The 13,973-nt window shown below is 33.4% G+C and overlaps 1 protein-coding gene across 1 annotated transcript in view; it reads left to right on the top strand.

Moving 5' to 3' along the window:
• Positions 1–13,973, top strand: part of bop1 (BOP1 ribosomal biogenesis factor) — a 127,095-nt gene that overhangs the window by 100,931 nt on the left and 12,191 nt on the right. The gene's annotated exons all lie outside the window — the stretch shown is intronic.

The following is a 13,973-nucleotide window of genomic DNA, read 5'->3' as shown; positions in this document are numbered from 1 at the left end:
ACTATAGTAACTATATATGGTATGAACGACTATTTTTTTTCTCTTCAGAAGGTTATGGATAAAATATGGTAATTCTTATGGTTTAATAAAAATAAATAGATTTTTGGAAACCACCAGGCGACCCCCCTTTATTGTCCCGCGACCCCCACTTTGAGAACCATTGATCTAAGGCAGGGATTCCCAAACTTTTTTAATTCCGGGACCCACCTAGCCAAATAATTCACTATTAAGTGTCAGGGTTCTGCCACTTTGGTCTTGTAAATTTTTGTTTTGGTGGCAGACTCTGACACTACTCCATGTCTGGTCCTGTTTCTGTCTCTGTGTGCGCGCGCGCGCTGTCGTGGGTGTACGCAGAGTGTGCGTGCTGCCACTTGATGTGGCCGCGCACGCTCTGCGTCCCTCAGACGCGCGCGCTTTTGTACTAGTCTTTGTGTTTGTTCTGTCAGCAGCGTGCTGCTTTATTCTCGGCGCCTCCGTCTAGTTGGTTTCAGTTTTGGTTGGCGCTGAGATGAAGCATGCACGTTGCTTATGTGTGAGCGCACGGTGAGTGTTTTCATTCATCGTGTGCTCATGTCTTGCGTGTTTTGTCAAAGCATGTGGCTCGGTGTTTACATTGTGGTCACGTGCTTTTGTCGTGTGCTTCAGTGTTGTGTTTGTTGTCATGAACATGCGGTTAATGAGTTCTCTCATTGGCTGCATGTTCTTGTCCTGTTAAGTGAGCGCATGGCTTGTGTTGTCTCTGTGTCATGCGCTCTATTGTCTTGTCCCACCCTCCTTGTTAATCCATTATTAGTTAATTGTGTTCACCTGTTTGTGTGTTAATTTTCTACAGTTTATATACCCCTCACTTTTGCTGTCCTGTGCCAGTTCGTCATCACATGTTGTTGTTTGAACCCTTGTCTTGTCATGTTTCCAGTCCTGTTCCTCACCAGCCAGCCCAGTGAAGTTTGTTTGTGTATGTATTTGTTTTGTTAATGTTTTACCCCTCGGGGTAGTTTATTTTGCATTTTATTTTATTTTTATTATTTAATAAATTCCCATTATTCCTGCACTTGAGTCCTCGCTCCTTTTTCCCCATTTCCCATCACCAACCCTGACAATTAAGACCCACCATAATATTTTAATATGGAAAAATGGGTAAAAAATGTATCTGTTCAAAGCAGTCAAAAATATATGGTGTGCGGCTTTTTGGATTTTGTGATTTGATATGCATAAAATGAGGCTTGAAGTGCTCTTTGTGGGATGCTGGCTGTAACTGATCATTTTTTGTTGAAAAAGATCCTCTTCTTCTTTTAGAAGAGAATATGATCATCCTTTGATCAAGCCCTTTGATTCTGATCAAGCCCCGTCACATCGCAGTAAATTCCACTGCTAGTGTATAGTCATAAGTAGGCCCACACGGAATCTGCGCGCGCAGAATTCCGCAGATTTTTAGCCCATTATAAATTCTGTTTATTTACTTGAGTAAATGTGTAAATCTGAATTCATTCAGTTTTTATTCAATAGTTTATTACTTTTTATTTAATATATTAAGGTTTTAGTTATGATACTCTGCTGGATACTCCCAAAATAATTCCGCAGATTTTTACCAAAATCCTCTGCAGAAATAGCAAAAAACGTCCGCAGATTCCGTCTGGCCCTGATCATAAGAAACTAAATAGCTTTTTGATCGACTACTACAGGGTGGGAAAACGTCAGATTAATATGCCAATGCAATTAACATTATTGCTGAATAGATCTAATATTTACACATTTGCTTGAGGAAGGAATGATGGGGGTTGTTACATTACTATTTCTATTTTCCATAACATCTATGCCCTTCCATAACATTAGCTGACGTTAAAACTAACAGATAGCACTATAGCTATTTATTGATTTGCAATCAATGTTGGGATGTAAAAAATATGGGACAACAAATGATAGAATACATAGCAAACATTAGAAAATATTGACAATAGAATAAAAGGTTTAACCTATTAAAATCAATGGCCTATCCAGAATTTAAATCAAGCTATAAAGTCTATTTCACTTTTGATTGTATTTGCATTTGATTACAGTTACTATAGTCAGTGTGTTTTGTTTGATAACAGAGGTGTTCATGTAAGAATGCGCAGATCCATAATGAAGCATTCGACTACTTTAGTAACTGTTTGTGCTCATTTAAGTGAAAATTAGTAGTGTTTAAAATAAAACAAATATAAAATAAGCACTTTTCTGACGGTCCCTTACTGAAAGCTCTGCTCAGTGCAAGCTCTACCGGCTAAACGCAGATAGCGAGGGCTCAAACGGAGCAGTGCTCGTAATGTTGAGCGAATTAAAAGAAAAAGACAGCTGTGAAACATAACCAGCTTTGTCTTATTGTAGGAAACACACTTTAGATATTTTAAGGGTAAGATGTTTTTGAGTTACTGCCGTCAATCGTACTGGTTTTGATTCACCGCAATGTAAATACAGCTGCAGCTATGTGACGTTGCGCGACCCACCTTTGTTCACTGTGTGACCCACAGTTTGAAAACCCCTGATCTAAGGAGTTGATGTCTTCTTATTATGTTTAGTTGAACATTACAGCTGATTTTTAGCCGAATCTGTGGTATTTGCTGACTCCTATAATGCAGGTCAATGTGTGCCGGCACTTTGAGAGTCAAAAATCTAAATATACATGCAAAACAACATTACTAGCATTAGTTTCTAATGATATAACAAGGTTTTATGTATTTTATAAAGTTTACTAGATCAAGCGTCACTTATATTAGTGCTTATTTAAAGGGACAGATCATTCAAATGTTGATATCATTTACTTTTACCTGTGGCCATCTAAGGTTTAGGTGTCTTTTATTATGCTTTATTGAACATTAAAGCAGATTTTTAGCCTAATCTGTTGTTTTTGCTGACTCTTATAATGCAGGTCAATGGGTGATGCCACTTTGACAGTCACTAGCTGCGTCCCTAATCGCATACTTATGCACTATTCTACGCCATTTTGTAGTATAAATAGTTTAAGCAGTGCGTTCACACTGAAAACTCTATAAATAATAAGTGCACTTTAATTACCCGGATGATGCACTCATTCAGCCGCTAAAATGAAGTGTGTAACGATGGACACTTCACACACTCAACGACCGCAGGTTTGCCTACGTAGCGGAAGGGGCGGAGCTATTGGGCGCACATGTTGGATAACTATGTTTTTTTTTTTTTTTTTTTTTTTTCTCTCGGGGTTTTCGCCTTTTTTTATAGGACAGTATAGATCGTTGACAGGAAAGCATGGGGAGCAGAGAGAGGGGAAGGATCGGCATAGGACCGCGAGGCGGAATCAAACCCGGGTCACCGCGAGCACCGGAGTGCATGTGTCGACGCACTAACCACTACACCACTAGCGCCAACAACTTTATGTATTTTTTATGGTAAAAGCAAAATTCTCCTACTAGAGTGTTTAAAGCACCTCTTGATGGTGAATGCAGTTACACTCACGGCAGGTATTATCTGATCATTCACAAATTTTAAAGTTTTGGGACGTCAAACGTCATCAGGGAAACGGTTTGAATTTCCGCTTAGCGCTTGGTAAAAAAAACATTAGTGTGCCATTTGGGACGACACTACATACATATACTATCCTGTTGAGTGTTTAAGTGCATAGTGTATAGTGTGCCATTTGGGACGCAGCTAATAATCTAAATATACAGGCAAAACAGCATTAATATCATTGCCTCCTGATGATATATTTAGGTTTTGTGAAGCAAAAAGATTGATCTGTGCTGAAAACTCAACATTATTAACTTTTATTACATCAAATAAATAAAATTGTGATATTATTGTTTTCTTTACCCTAAACTGTAGCAGTTTTCAGCCCTTTTACTGTCACTTTCTATAAATGAAAGGTGGATCCTTACTGACCCCAAACGTGTTTACTGTAATGCTATTTTGTACACACAGCTCAAACTCTACTCTGTAATCACGATTACAGTTTTCACCCTGTAGATGATAAAACAGTTGAGGGAAAACTATCCCACATTGCAGAAAACATTTTCACAAGACTTAAACATCATATTTTTCTGAACACTTCAAAAATGCAGCGATGATGAGAATTTGTTTTTACAGACGTACAAAAGGAAAACACTGCAATTACAGCACGTCAACCCTACAGTTACAGTGTTTGCTACAGCATGAGAAAAGCCTGAGGTTACACGACAGCGTATACATTTACATTCACAGAGCTCAGAAACTGCCATTCCTCACTAATGATGTGGCGAGCGCTGACATTACAAACTCTAGCCATTTAAACGGCATCTATTATGCAGAAATCACTTTTATAAGGAGTTTAAACACAATTGTGTGGCAACGGTCAGTGAATATAACCAGCTTTTAATAGTAAGCATTTGTTGATTTTATTTTTTATAATCAAACTTGATAAAATCAGTCTGCAGGAACGCTTTGATTGACACGGTCTCTTTGTGATTAGAGGGGGAAGTGACCCACTAGTGACCTGACCGCCTCTCTTAATCTATTTGTATTTATTTATTATTTATTTTAACATTATTTTTGTAATTCATTTTTTGTATTTAACTAATATTTTAACATTATTTTGTTTATTATTATTTTTTTTTTGTATTTTATTTTTTGTATTAATTTATTTTATTTATTTTAACATTACTTTGTTTACATTTTATTTTTATTTTTGTATTAATTTATTTGTATTAATTTTTTGTTTTTTATTTTAACATTTTGTTTATATTTTTTGTATTTTATTTTTGTATTAATTTAATTGTATTAATTTATTTATTTAAACACTATTTTTTAATATTTTATTTTTGTGTTAATTTATTTGTATTTATTTATTTCAACATTATTTTGTTTATTTTATTTTTGTATTAATGTATTTGTATTTATTTATTTTAGCATTACTTTTAGATTTTATTTTTGTATTAATTTATTTGTATTAATTAATTAATTTATTTATTTAAACATTATTTTGCTTATTTTATTTTTTGTATTAATTTATTTTTATTTATTTATTTTAACATTATTTTGTTTATATTTTATTTTTGTAATAAATTATTTGTATTTATTTGAACATTATTTTGTTTATTTTAGCATTTTACTGTTTGTATTAACTTATTTGTATTAATTTTTTATTTATATAAACATTATTTTGTTTATTTTATTTTTTGTATTAATTTATTTTTATTTATTTATTTTAACATTATTTTGTTTATATTTTATTTTTGTAATAAATTATTTGTATTTATTTGAACATTATTTTGTTTATTTTATTTTAGCATTTAATTTTTTGTATTATTTGTATTCATTTATTTAATTTAACATTATTTTGTTTATTTATTTTTTATGCATGTATTTTTTACTTTATTTTTTGTTTTTATTTATTTCATTTATATATATATAAATCTTTTGTTGTGTTTTAAAGGGCACCTATGATGAAAATTATCTTTTGTAAGCTGTTTGGACAGAACTGTGTGTAGGTATAATGTGTCCACAGTTATATTAGAGTGATAGAAACACAACAAGCTTTTTTTTTTTTTTTTTTAGTATTTCCTGATATTAAAGTACGATCCAACCCCCCCCACGTGGGAGCGGTGGGCGGGGAGAAGCAGCTCATTTGCATTTAAAGCCACAGGCTACAAAAACAGCTACACAGCTATAATAAATAATCTGATGGGAGCTGAAACTTTACAGACACATTCTGGAGACATCAAAGGCTTATCTTACATGATGTAAAAGGTAAAGTAGGTCCCCTTTAAATGTCTTAAATCATAGGTCTCAAAGTCAATTCCTGGAGGGCCGCAGCTCTGCACGGTTTTGCTTCAACCCTGATCAAACACAGTGGATACAAATAATCAAGGTGTTCATGACTCTTTGGAACACCTCAGTTATTTGGATCAGTTGTGTTTGATCAGGGTTGGAGCAAAGCTGTGCAGAGCTGCGGCCCTCCAGGAATTGACTTTGAGACTTATGTCTCAAATACTGCCTCTTCTGAACATTCGACTGCATTCTTTCTTTCGTTTTTTTATTAAGAACAGTATTATTTTCCTCCTAAAACAATCTCTCTGACCCCTGACGTTTGAACAGTAGTACGTGTTTGTCTGCTGAACTGTAAGTGGAAGAATAAAAGGGTCAGTTTGATGGATTGGATCTCAGCATGAACATTGAGTTCATTTCCTAAAGTTGGAGTTTTAAAATAAAAAGGAAGCTCTTGGGTTTTGTCCAGAAGCACAACTACAAATTAACGCAGCGGCTAAAAGAGATCAGAGTATTCGGCAGGAAGCCCTGCTCAGCCACAGGAAGTGCTTCTGATCCATGAGCTCCTAAAAACACACACACGCACACACATACACACTTGTGAGTGTGTACGATGAAGCTGGTGTTTCAGAGTACAAACTGTGGGAAGTTGCATTTACTTTTAATGCATTTTTTTAAAAATGGTGAAATTTACTTTTGTGTCTGAAGTACTAATATATAGTACTAATAGTACTAAAACTATATATTTAATTATACTAATTAAAATTTTTATTTATTTTAAATTTTATTTTATTCATTATGATACATTTTTATTATTATTTGTATGTATTTATCTTTTTATTGTATTTGTTGTTTATTTATTTATTTAACATTTTATTTAGTTTATATTTTTATTTTTACCTAATTTTTTGTATTTATTTTATCATTATTTTTTATTTCTATCAAATTTATTTTATTTTTTGAATGATATTTTTAACTTTTTGTATTTATTTATTTAGATTTTTGTATTTATTTTATAATTTTATTGTTCATATTTTATGCAATTTTTTGTATGCATTTATTTATTTTTAACTATTTTTTGTAGTCATTTATTTATTTCATTATTTATTTTTATATTTTTATTTTGTATACATCTTATTTTAATTTTTGAATGATGGTTTTTTTTACTTTATTTTTGTATTTATGTTTATATTTATTTATTTTTCTTTTTTTATTAATTTATTTGTATTTATTAATTTTTTACTTTATTTTTGTATTTACGTTTATATTTATTTATTTTTCTTTTTTATTAATTTATTTGTATTTATTAATTTTTTACTTTAGTTTTTGTATTTATTTCAGTATTTTTACATTTTTATTTTGAATATATTTTATTTTTCGTATGATTTTTTACAATTTTTTTTTTTACTTTATAATTATTTTTATTTTATTTCAGTTTTTGATTATTATCAATGTATTTTTATTTTAATTCTGCTGTCTTATTTGTATTTGCTGCTGTTCAAGTATCTGCATTATTGTCAAGTGTTGGTTAAAAGTCTAAATCACCACTAATGTCAATAATATTTGCCCCAATGTAATTAATAATATTTTTAAACCAAACTAAACACACAACCATCTATGTTTGTTGTGTTCTTGGCCATTTTATAGACTCGTATTTATATATACATTGTTCAAGAGCCAAAATCAACTCAAAGTTAAGCTTTTCACGTTAACAGAACATTCCTTTAGTTTTATATGATTTAACTTTAAGCAAACAAAGTCAGGCATCAGTCGAGTACGTGATTCACTTTTATCATTACTGATAAATGCCACGATTTACTTTTTTATTGCATATTTTATTTCACTCCTAAACATCATCTTATAGACAGTAAAATGACCTGTAAATGCTGTTTTTGTTGATATTTTTGCTCATTTGGGATAGATTGCTGTAGTTTTACCATTTTACTGTCCTATAAAAATGATTTATAAGATTATTGTAGCTTCGATAAAGGCTAATATTTCCATCATTCTCTCCTTGTTTATGGTCAGCGTTCTGGTCAAATGTGATGCATTTTAAACCTCTCCAATCTTTCATTCAGATTTGGCTTCATTTTATGAGCAAATGCCAATAAATTCATGTCGTTATACATTTTTTAGAATCTCGAATTTCTCATTTTGCTCCAAAATATCCTGTTATGGACGTAAAATGCTGTTTCTTGCCAACTTTAACATTTTCATACCATTTGTTTTCCTGCTTGAGGATCTTATTTCACTCCAAAATGCTATTTTAAGAACATAAAATAGGTTACAAATGTTTATTTGTATTGATTTTAGTGTCTTGTTTCTGTTCTCTTTTGAGTCGTGTCACTGTCATTTACCACAAAGTGCCGTTAATATCCTATAATACACTGTTTTGCTCTTATATCATCCATTTTGAACAATCGAGGGCCGTTTCATTCTGCTCTGCCTCCATTCTTGTATGCGTTCCCCCTTTTTCATGACTAATAAATCTCAGTGCTGTCCTTCAAGTTTATCCCATCCTAAATATCCTATTTTACTCTAAAAATGACATCTTCTGGATGTAAAATGGATCGCAAATGATTGTTTGTTTCTTCATTTTTACCATCTCATTAACATCTTTTTAGACACTCATTTTTCCTGTCATTTCTCTCCAAAATATTGCATTATGAATGGTCAAATTGGGCTGTGAATGCAGTTGATTTGAGCATCTCTTTTCTGTTGTCATTTTGACACATTACTGTAATTTTGCTATTACTGTCCTATCTTTAAGATTGTCGTAGCTTTGATAAAGCCATCACTATTGCCATCTCTCTCCCCTTGTCTTATACATGTTTCTGGTCATATGTGCTGCATTTCAAATCATTGATTCAGATTTGGCTTCATTTTATGAGCAAATGCCAATAAATTCATGTCGTTATACATTTTTTAGAATCTCAAACGTCTCATTTTGCTCCAGAATATCATGTTAAGGATGTAAAAGGGGTTGCAAATGCTGTTTCTCGCCAACTTTAACAATTCGTTCCCAATCCCAATTCTATTTTTGTACCCCTACTCCTTCCGCTTAGCCCAAGGGTTAAGGTAAAGGGCTTTAAAATTTACCCCTAAGAATTGGGACAGCACTACAGCACCTGCACCGTCATCATCTGTCCTCGCGATCTCCTGCTTCATTTGAGATCAGACGATGGCGACTGCTGTAGTGATTCCAGTTGTGTTCTTTTTTGGTATTTATCTTCAGGAAGTCACTGAAGGCATATATAATGTCATCATAACAATATAATGAGGCAATAGGATCATAACAGTACTGTGCATTTACACAGTGGCCATATTCATTAATGTAAACACACCAAAAACAACATTAACATGATAGCAGACACTGTAAAAAGCTCATTGACAGCCACTAGACTGTTCTGACAGGATATTCCAGTGTCATCGAGTGTCAGAATGTAATGGGACTGCTGTACAGGAGTTATTATTAGGGATTATAGATCAAGAAATGTTAGTTAATTAAGTAAGTAAATTAAGTTTTTATTGTAGTTTTTTTTTTTTTTTTTTAAGCATGACGGTAAAACTCAAACGCGGTTATGAATATATATTAAAACGAGTTTGTTTGTTTGTTGTAAAAATTCAGAATAATGACCAAAAATAATAATTAGTGGACCTTTTTACTTCCGGGTGCATTCTGGGTAATTTTTCTGACCCCTTGGTTTCGAGCGTGGTCCTGAAAAATCTCCGTTTAAAGGGGTGTGTGCCTCTTGCCCTTAGCCCTACGCCTTTGAGCTAAAGAGAATTGGGACACCACTACCCCTTCACGAGGACGCGGAAAGCGAGGGGTAAGGGTAAGGGCTAAGGAGTAGAATTGGGATTGGGCCTTGATATGACTAGTTTTCTTGCTTGAGGATCTTATTTCACTCCAAAATGCCATTTTAAGAAGAAAAGATGGGTTACAAATGTTATTAGCATCTCATTTCTGTTGTCTTTCGAGTCGCGTCACTTTCATTTACCACACATTTTTGCTCTGATATAATCCCTTTTAAACAATCGAGGGCCGTTTCGTTCTGCCCTGCCTCCATTCTTGTATGCATTCCCCCGTTTTCATGACTAATAATAAATCTCAGTGCTGTCCTACAAGTTTATCCCATCCTAAATATCCTGTTTCGCTCGAAAAATCACATCATCTGGATGTAAAATGGATCGCAAATGATGGTTTGTTTCTTCATTGTTTTACCCCTCTCTTCACTCCAAAATGCTGCATTGTGAATGGTTAACATGGCCTGTGAATGCAGTCTTGTTGATTTGAGCATCTCTTTTCTGTTGTCTTTTGGGACTCTTCACCATTACGCTCCTATAAAATGGACTTTAAACAATATTGCTGCTATAAAGATGAACATCCGCATCCCTCTCATCTTACCACGGTCACTGTCCACGCTATAAACGTCTCTGCTCGTCTGTGATTGATTTTGAGCTGATTTCTCCAGCAGTACACACACACCAGTCGTGTGTATTTCCCAGATTTCATGAGCCATCGCAGATAAGTCCAAGCGCTGTCCTGCTGTTTACTTCTTCAATATCTTGTTTCACTCATAGTGTCTCATTAGGGATCCAAATGGGTTCAAATGAAGTTTCATCTCGGTCATGAATTGGAACAAATGAGCGTGTTTTTCCTAAAAGTCTCATCACTGTCCTGTAAAATGCACTTTTAACATTATTACTGTCATTCACGTCTTATTTATAGACACTGAGCATGCAAGAGCTTCTGCGGGAAACTCTTATTGTGCAGCACACACAGATAGATAATACAATAATCCAAGAGAAATTGCAAACATTTCAGCTTAAAGATGCTTCTCATATGGAGAATGAAGTCCCATGCATTGCTCAGGTCAAAATCTTGATGGTTCTGTGGGTCTCATCTATCAAATTTGAGCTTTATTTGTATTGGATTGAGATCGGGTGATTGGCTGGGCCATTCTGCAGCTTGATTTTCTTTCTCTGAAAGCATTTGAGAGTTTCCTTTGCTGTGTTTTGGGTCATTGTCTTGCTGAAATGTCCACTCTGGGTTCATCTTCATCCTCCTGCTGGTGTAGATGTTGGACTGAAGCAGATGATATTCATTTACACTGAGGAAGGGCAGAGGATTGCTGAAGAACTACACTGCTGAACTACACCTCCCTCTCATTATGTGTTTAATACTTTTTCCCTGTGTCATTTTATTACGCATAACTTCATTTGTAAACTAGTTAGATTGTTTTCTTTGTACTTATGGATTTCTTTGGTTGTCACCAACATGCAGGGAATATTTCAAGTCAACAGCACCTTAAGAAATATGGTTTCTGACAAAAAAGGTGACGTGTTCAATACTTAGGCCCCGTTTACACTAGTGCGTATTAGTTTTAAAACAGCGTTTTAGAATGAAAACGATCCGCGTCCACACTCGCGTTTTACCCAGCGTTTCTGAACAGCTCTCCGTCCACACCAAAACGCTGAAAACGCACATCACGTGACCACACACACACACTTTGGCAATCGCTGGAGCCCATCTACCCAGATGAGAGCTCTGCTAGTCGGACTTCTCATCAAGCATCTCCCGCTGGATCTAATCTCACTATATTTATTAAACGGGATATTTCATTCATCTTGTTGTCTTTATCTAACGACATATTCCCTGACTTTGGTCACTGGAATCTATTACTTGTTCTCAGGTAACGTGTTTTGACTGAGCGCAAAGATAAGTTAATGATTAATGTAAGCACGTAGCCTACATTCTGTATATTGACTGATCGCTTGCCTTTATTTCCTATAATGTATAAACTTATTGTATGTTATACTTTTATAATGGCCATTATCGATTATTAAAACTGATATTCAGCAAAAGAGAGGGTGTGTTTCGTATTTTCACTGAAATTGAAAAGAGGCAGTTCGGCTCCGTTTTGTTATAAATATGCACACAGTGAAGATGACGCTCATGCAGCACGACGCCTCAACATTTCTGCTGTCTGTTTAGTTGTTAATATTAAAATAAAAATAGGCAGTTCCTTATATCAAGTTTACATTTTATTGTTGAGAAAGTGAAACAACATAGCCAAGGTGATGTGAATGAAGTTATAAAGTACACTTTTCCCTGTGAAGATTGACGCGTGTCCTCGGTATGTTTTCCATATCAAACTGAGAAGAAGAGATGCAGCCTTGATCAAACTTGCGAAGTCTGAACTTACACGGAGAAGATTCAGGACTGAACTGTGTGTGTAGGCTACTTAATATTGAGGAAAAGCCCCAATCAGAGAGGCGAATGTCTGCAGCCCCGCCTCCGTTTTCAGATGTCTCCGTCTTTCCCCATCCACACTGAGACGGAGCAGCAGCGTTTCAGAATGAAAACGGCCTCTCCAGCGTTTTCGAAACGCTCCGTTTTCGGCGCTCGAGAACTCCGGCGTAGTGTGGACGGATAGCATAACCGTAGCAAAACTTATGCGTTTTCAAACTAAAACGCACTAGTGTAAACGGGGCCTTATTTTCCCCACTGTATAGACACAAAGACACACTCACACAGACTGACGAATACACATAGACAGACACTATCACACACACACATATAGACACATTCAAACAGACTCACAAACGCACGCACACACACTCTGCAATTCAATTCAATTTAGTTTCTTATTTGTTTATCCTTTTTATTATTTTGTATGTATTTATTTTTTGCTTTTTGTTTTCATTTATTTTTTATTTAATTTATATTTTATTTTTGTATGTGTGTGTGTGTGTGTGTGTGTTTGTGTATATATATATATATATATATATATATATATATTTACTTTTTTGTTTATTTTATTTAATTTAATTATATAAATTTTTTAATTTGTATGTATTATTTACTTTATCTTTTGTTTATTTTATTATTTGTTTTGTATTTTTGCTTGTATTTATATAGAATTTTACTTTATTTTTTTAAATATTTTTTTAGAATTTTTTTTTTCAATTTTGATTTGATTCATTTTTTATTAAATTTTAATTTTGTGTTTTTACTTTATTTTTTTGTATTTATTTTTATTCTATTTTTATTATTTGTATGCATTTTATTTTCTATTTCTATTTATTTTTTTAAAAATATGTATTTTTTTTACTTTAAATTTTTTTGTATTTATTTATTTATTTATTTTTTCTATTCACTTTTTAAATTCTCCTTTCTTGTATTAACTGTTGTTTAAGTGTTGGCATTATTGTCAAGTGTTTTTTAAAAGTCTTAATCACCCCTAAGTCAATAATTTTTGCCCAAATGTTATTAATAATATTTTTAAACTCTCAAACGCGCACACACTCTGCAGCTGTGTGCCCCAGACAGGCGTGTGACCGCTGCAGAGGCCGTCCCTCCTGCTATATCTGTCACCAAACACAGCTCAATACTTAAAAAGTGATTATGGCTTTAGGAGTTGTGACACTCCACCCTCTGCCCGGCCCGTTCGCCCCGCGCTGTTTCCCTCTGCGTTTATGAAGCGTGCAGGTATAAAAGTTGAAATGGGATTTGACGGGCAGCTTACAGAACTCTGTGGCTGATACGAGGAAGAGGTTTCCCATCAAACACTCAGTCAAAGGCAGAAATAAATAATGCATTAGGTTGTGTTATGCCATGCAAAAAATAAATATAGTTTAATAGGTTATAATTATACGCCTTTATTATATGGATATAGATATGGTTTGCGGATCATGGGTTTAAAGTCATTTTTGACATTACGAGTCTGGAAAATGACATGGAGCTTCATGAAATAAAAAAAAACTATTACAAATGAACAGATTTAACAAAAAGTCTAAAACATGCTGCTGTAAATAATACTCCATAAATTATCATCATTTTTAATGTATACCAATATATATATATATATATATATATATATATATATATATATATATATATATAGATTGTGGTTTTTATATATATATATATATATATATATATATATATATATATATATATATATATATATATATATGTAGATTGTGTGTGTGTGTGTGTGTGTGTGTGTGTGTGTGTGTGTATGTATGTACATATACATACATACATACATACATACATACATACATACATACATACAAATATATTTATTTATGTATGTATTTGTATACTTGTGTGTGTGTGTGTGTGTGTGTGTGTGTATATTTATGTCTGTATATAAATGTCTTGAGTATATATATGTAAATATTTGTGTGTGTGTGTGTGTATGTATTTGTTT

The sequence above is a fragment of the Danio rerio genome, chromosome 19 (genome assembly GCF_049306965.1).
Source record: "Danio rerio strain Tuebingen ecotype United States chromosome 19, GRCz12tu, whole genome shotgun sequence".
Classification (NCBI taxonomy): Eukaryota; Metazoa; Chordata; class Actinopteri; order Cypriniformes; family Danionidae; genus Danio; species Danio rerio.
Note: the sequence above shows the minus strand (reverse complement) of the source record. Positions and strands in the feature narration are given on the sequence as shown.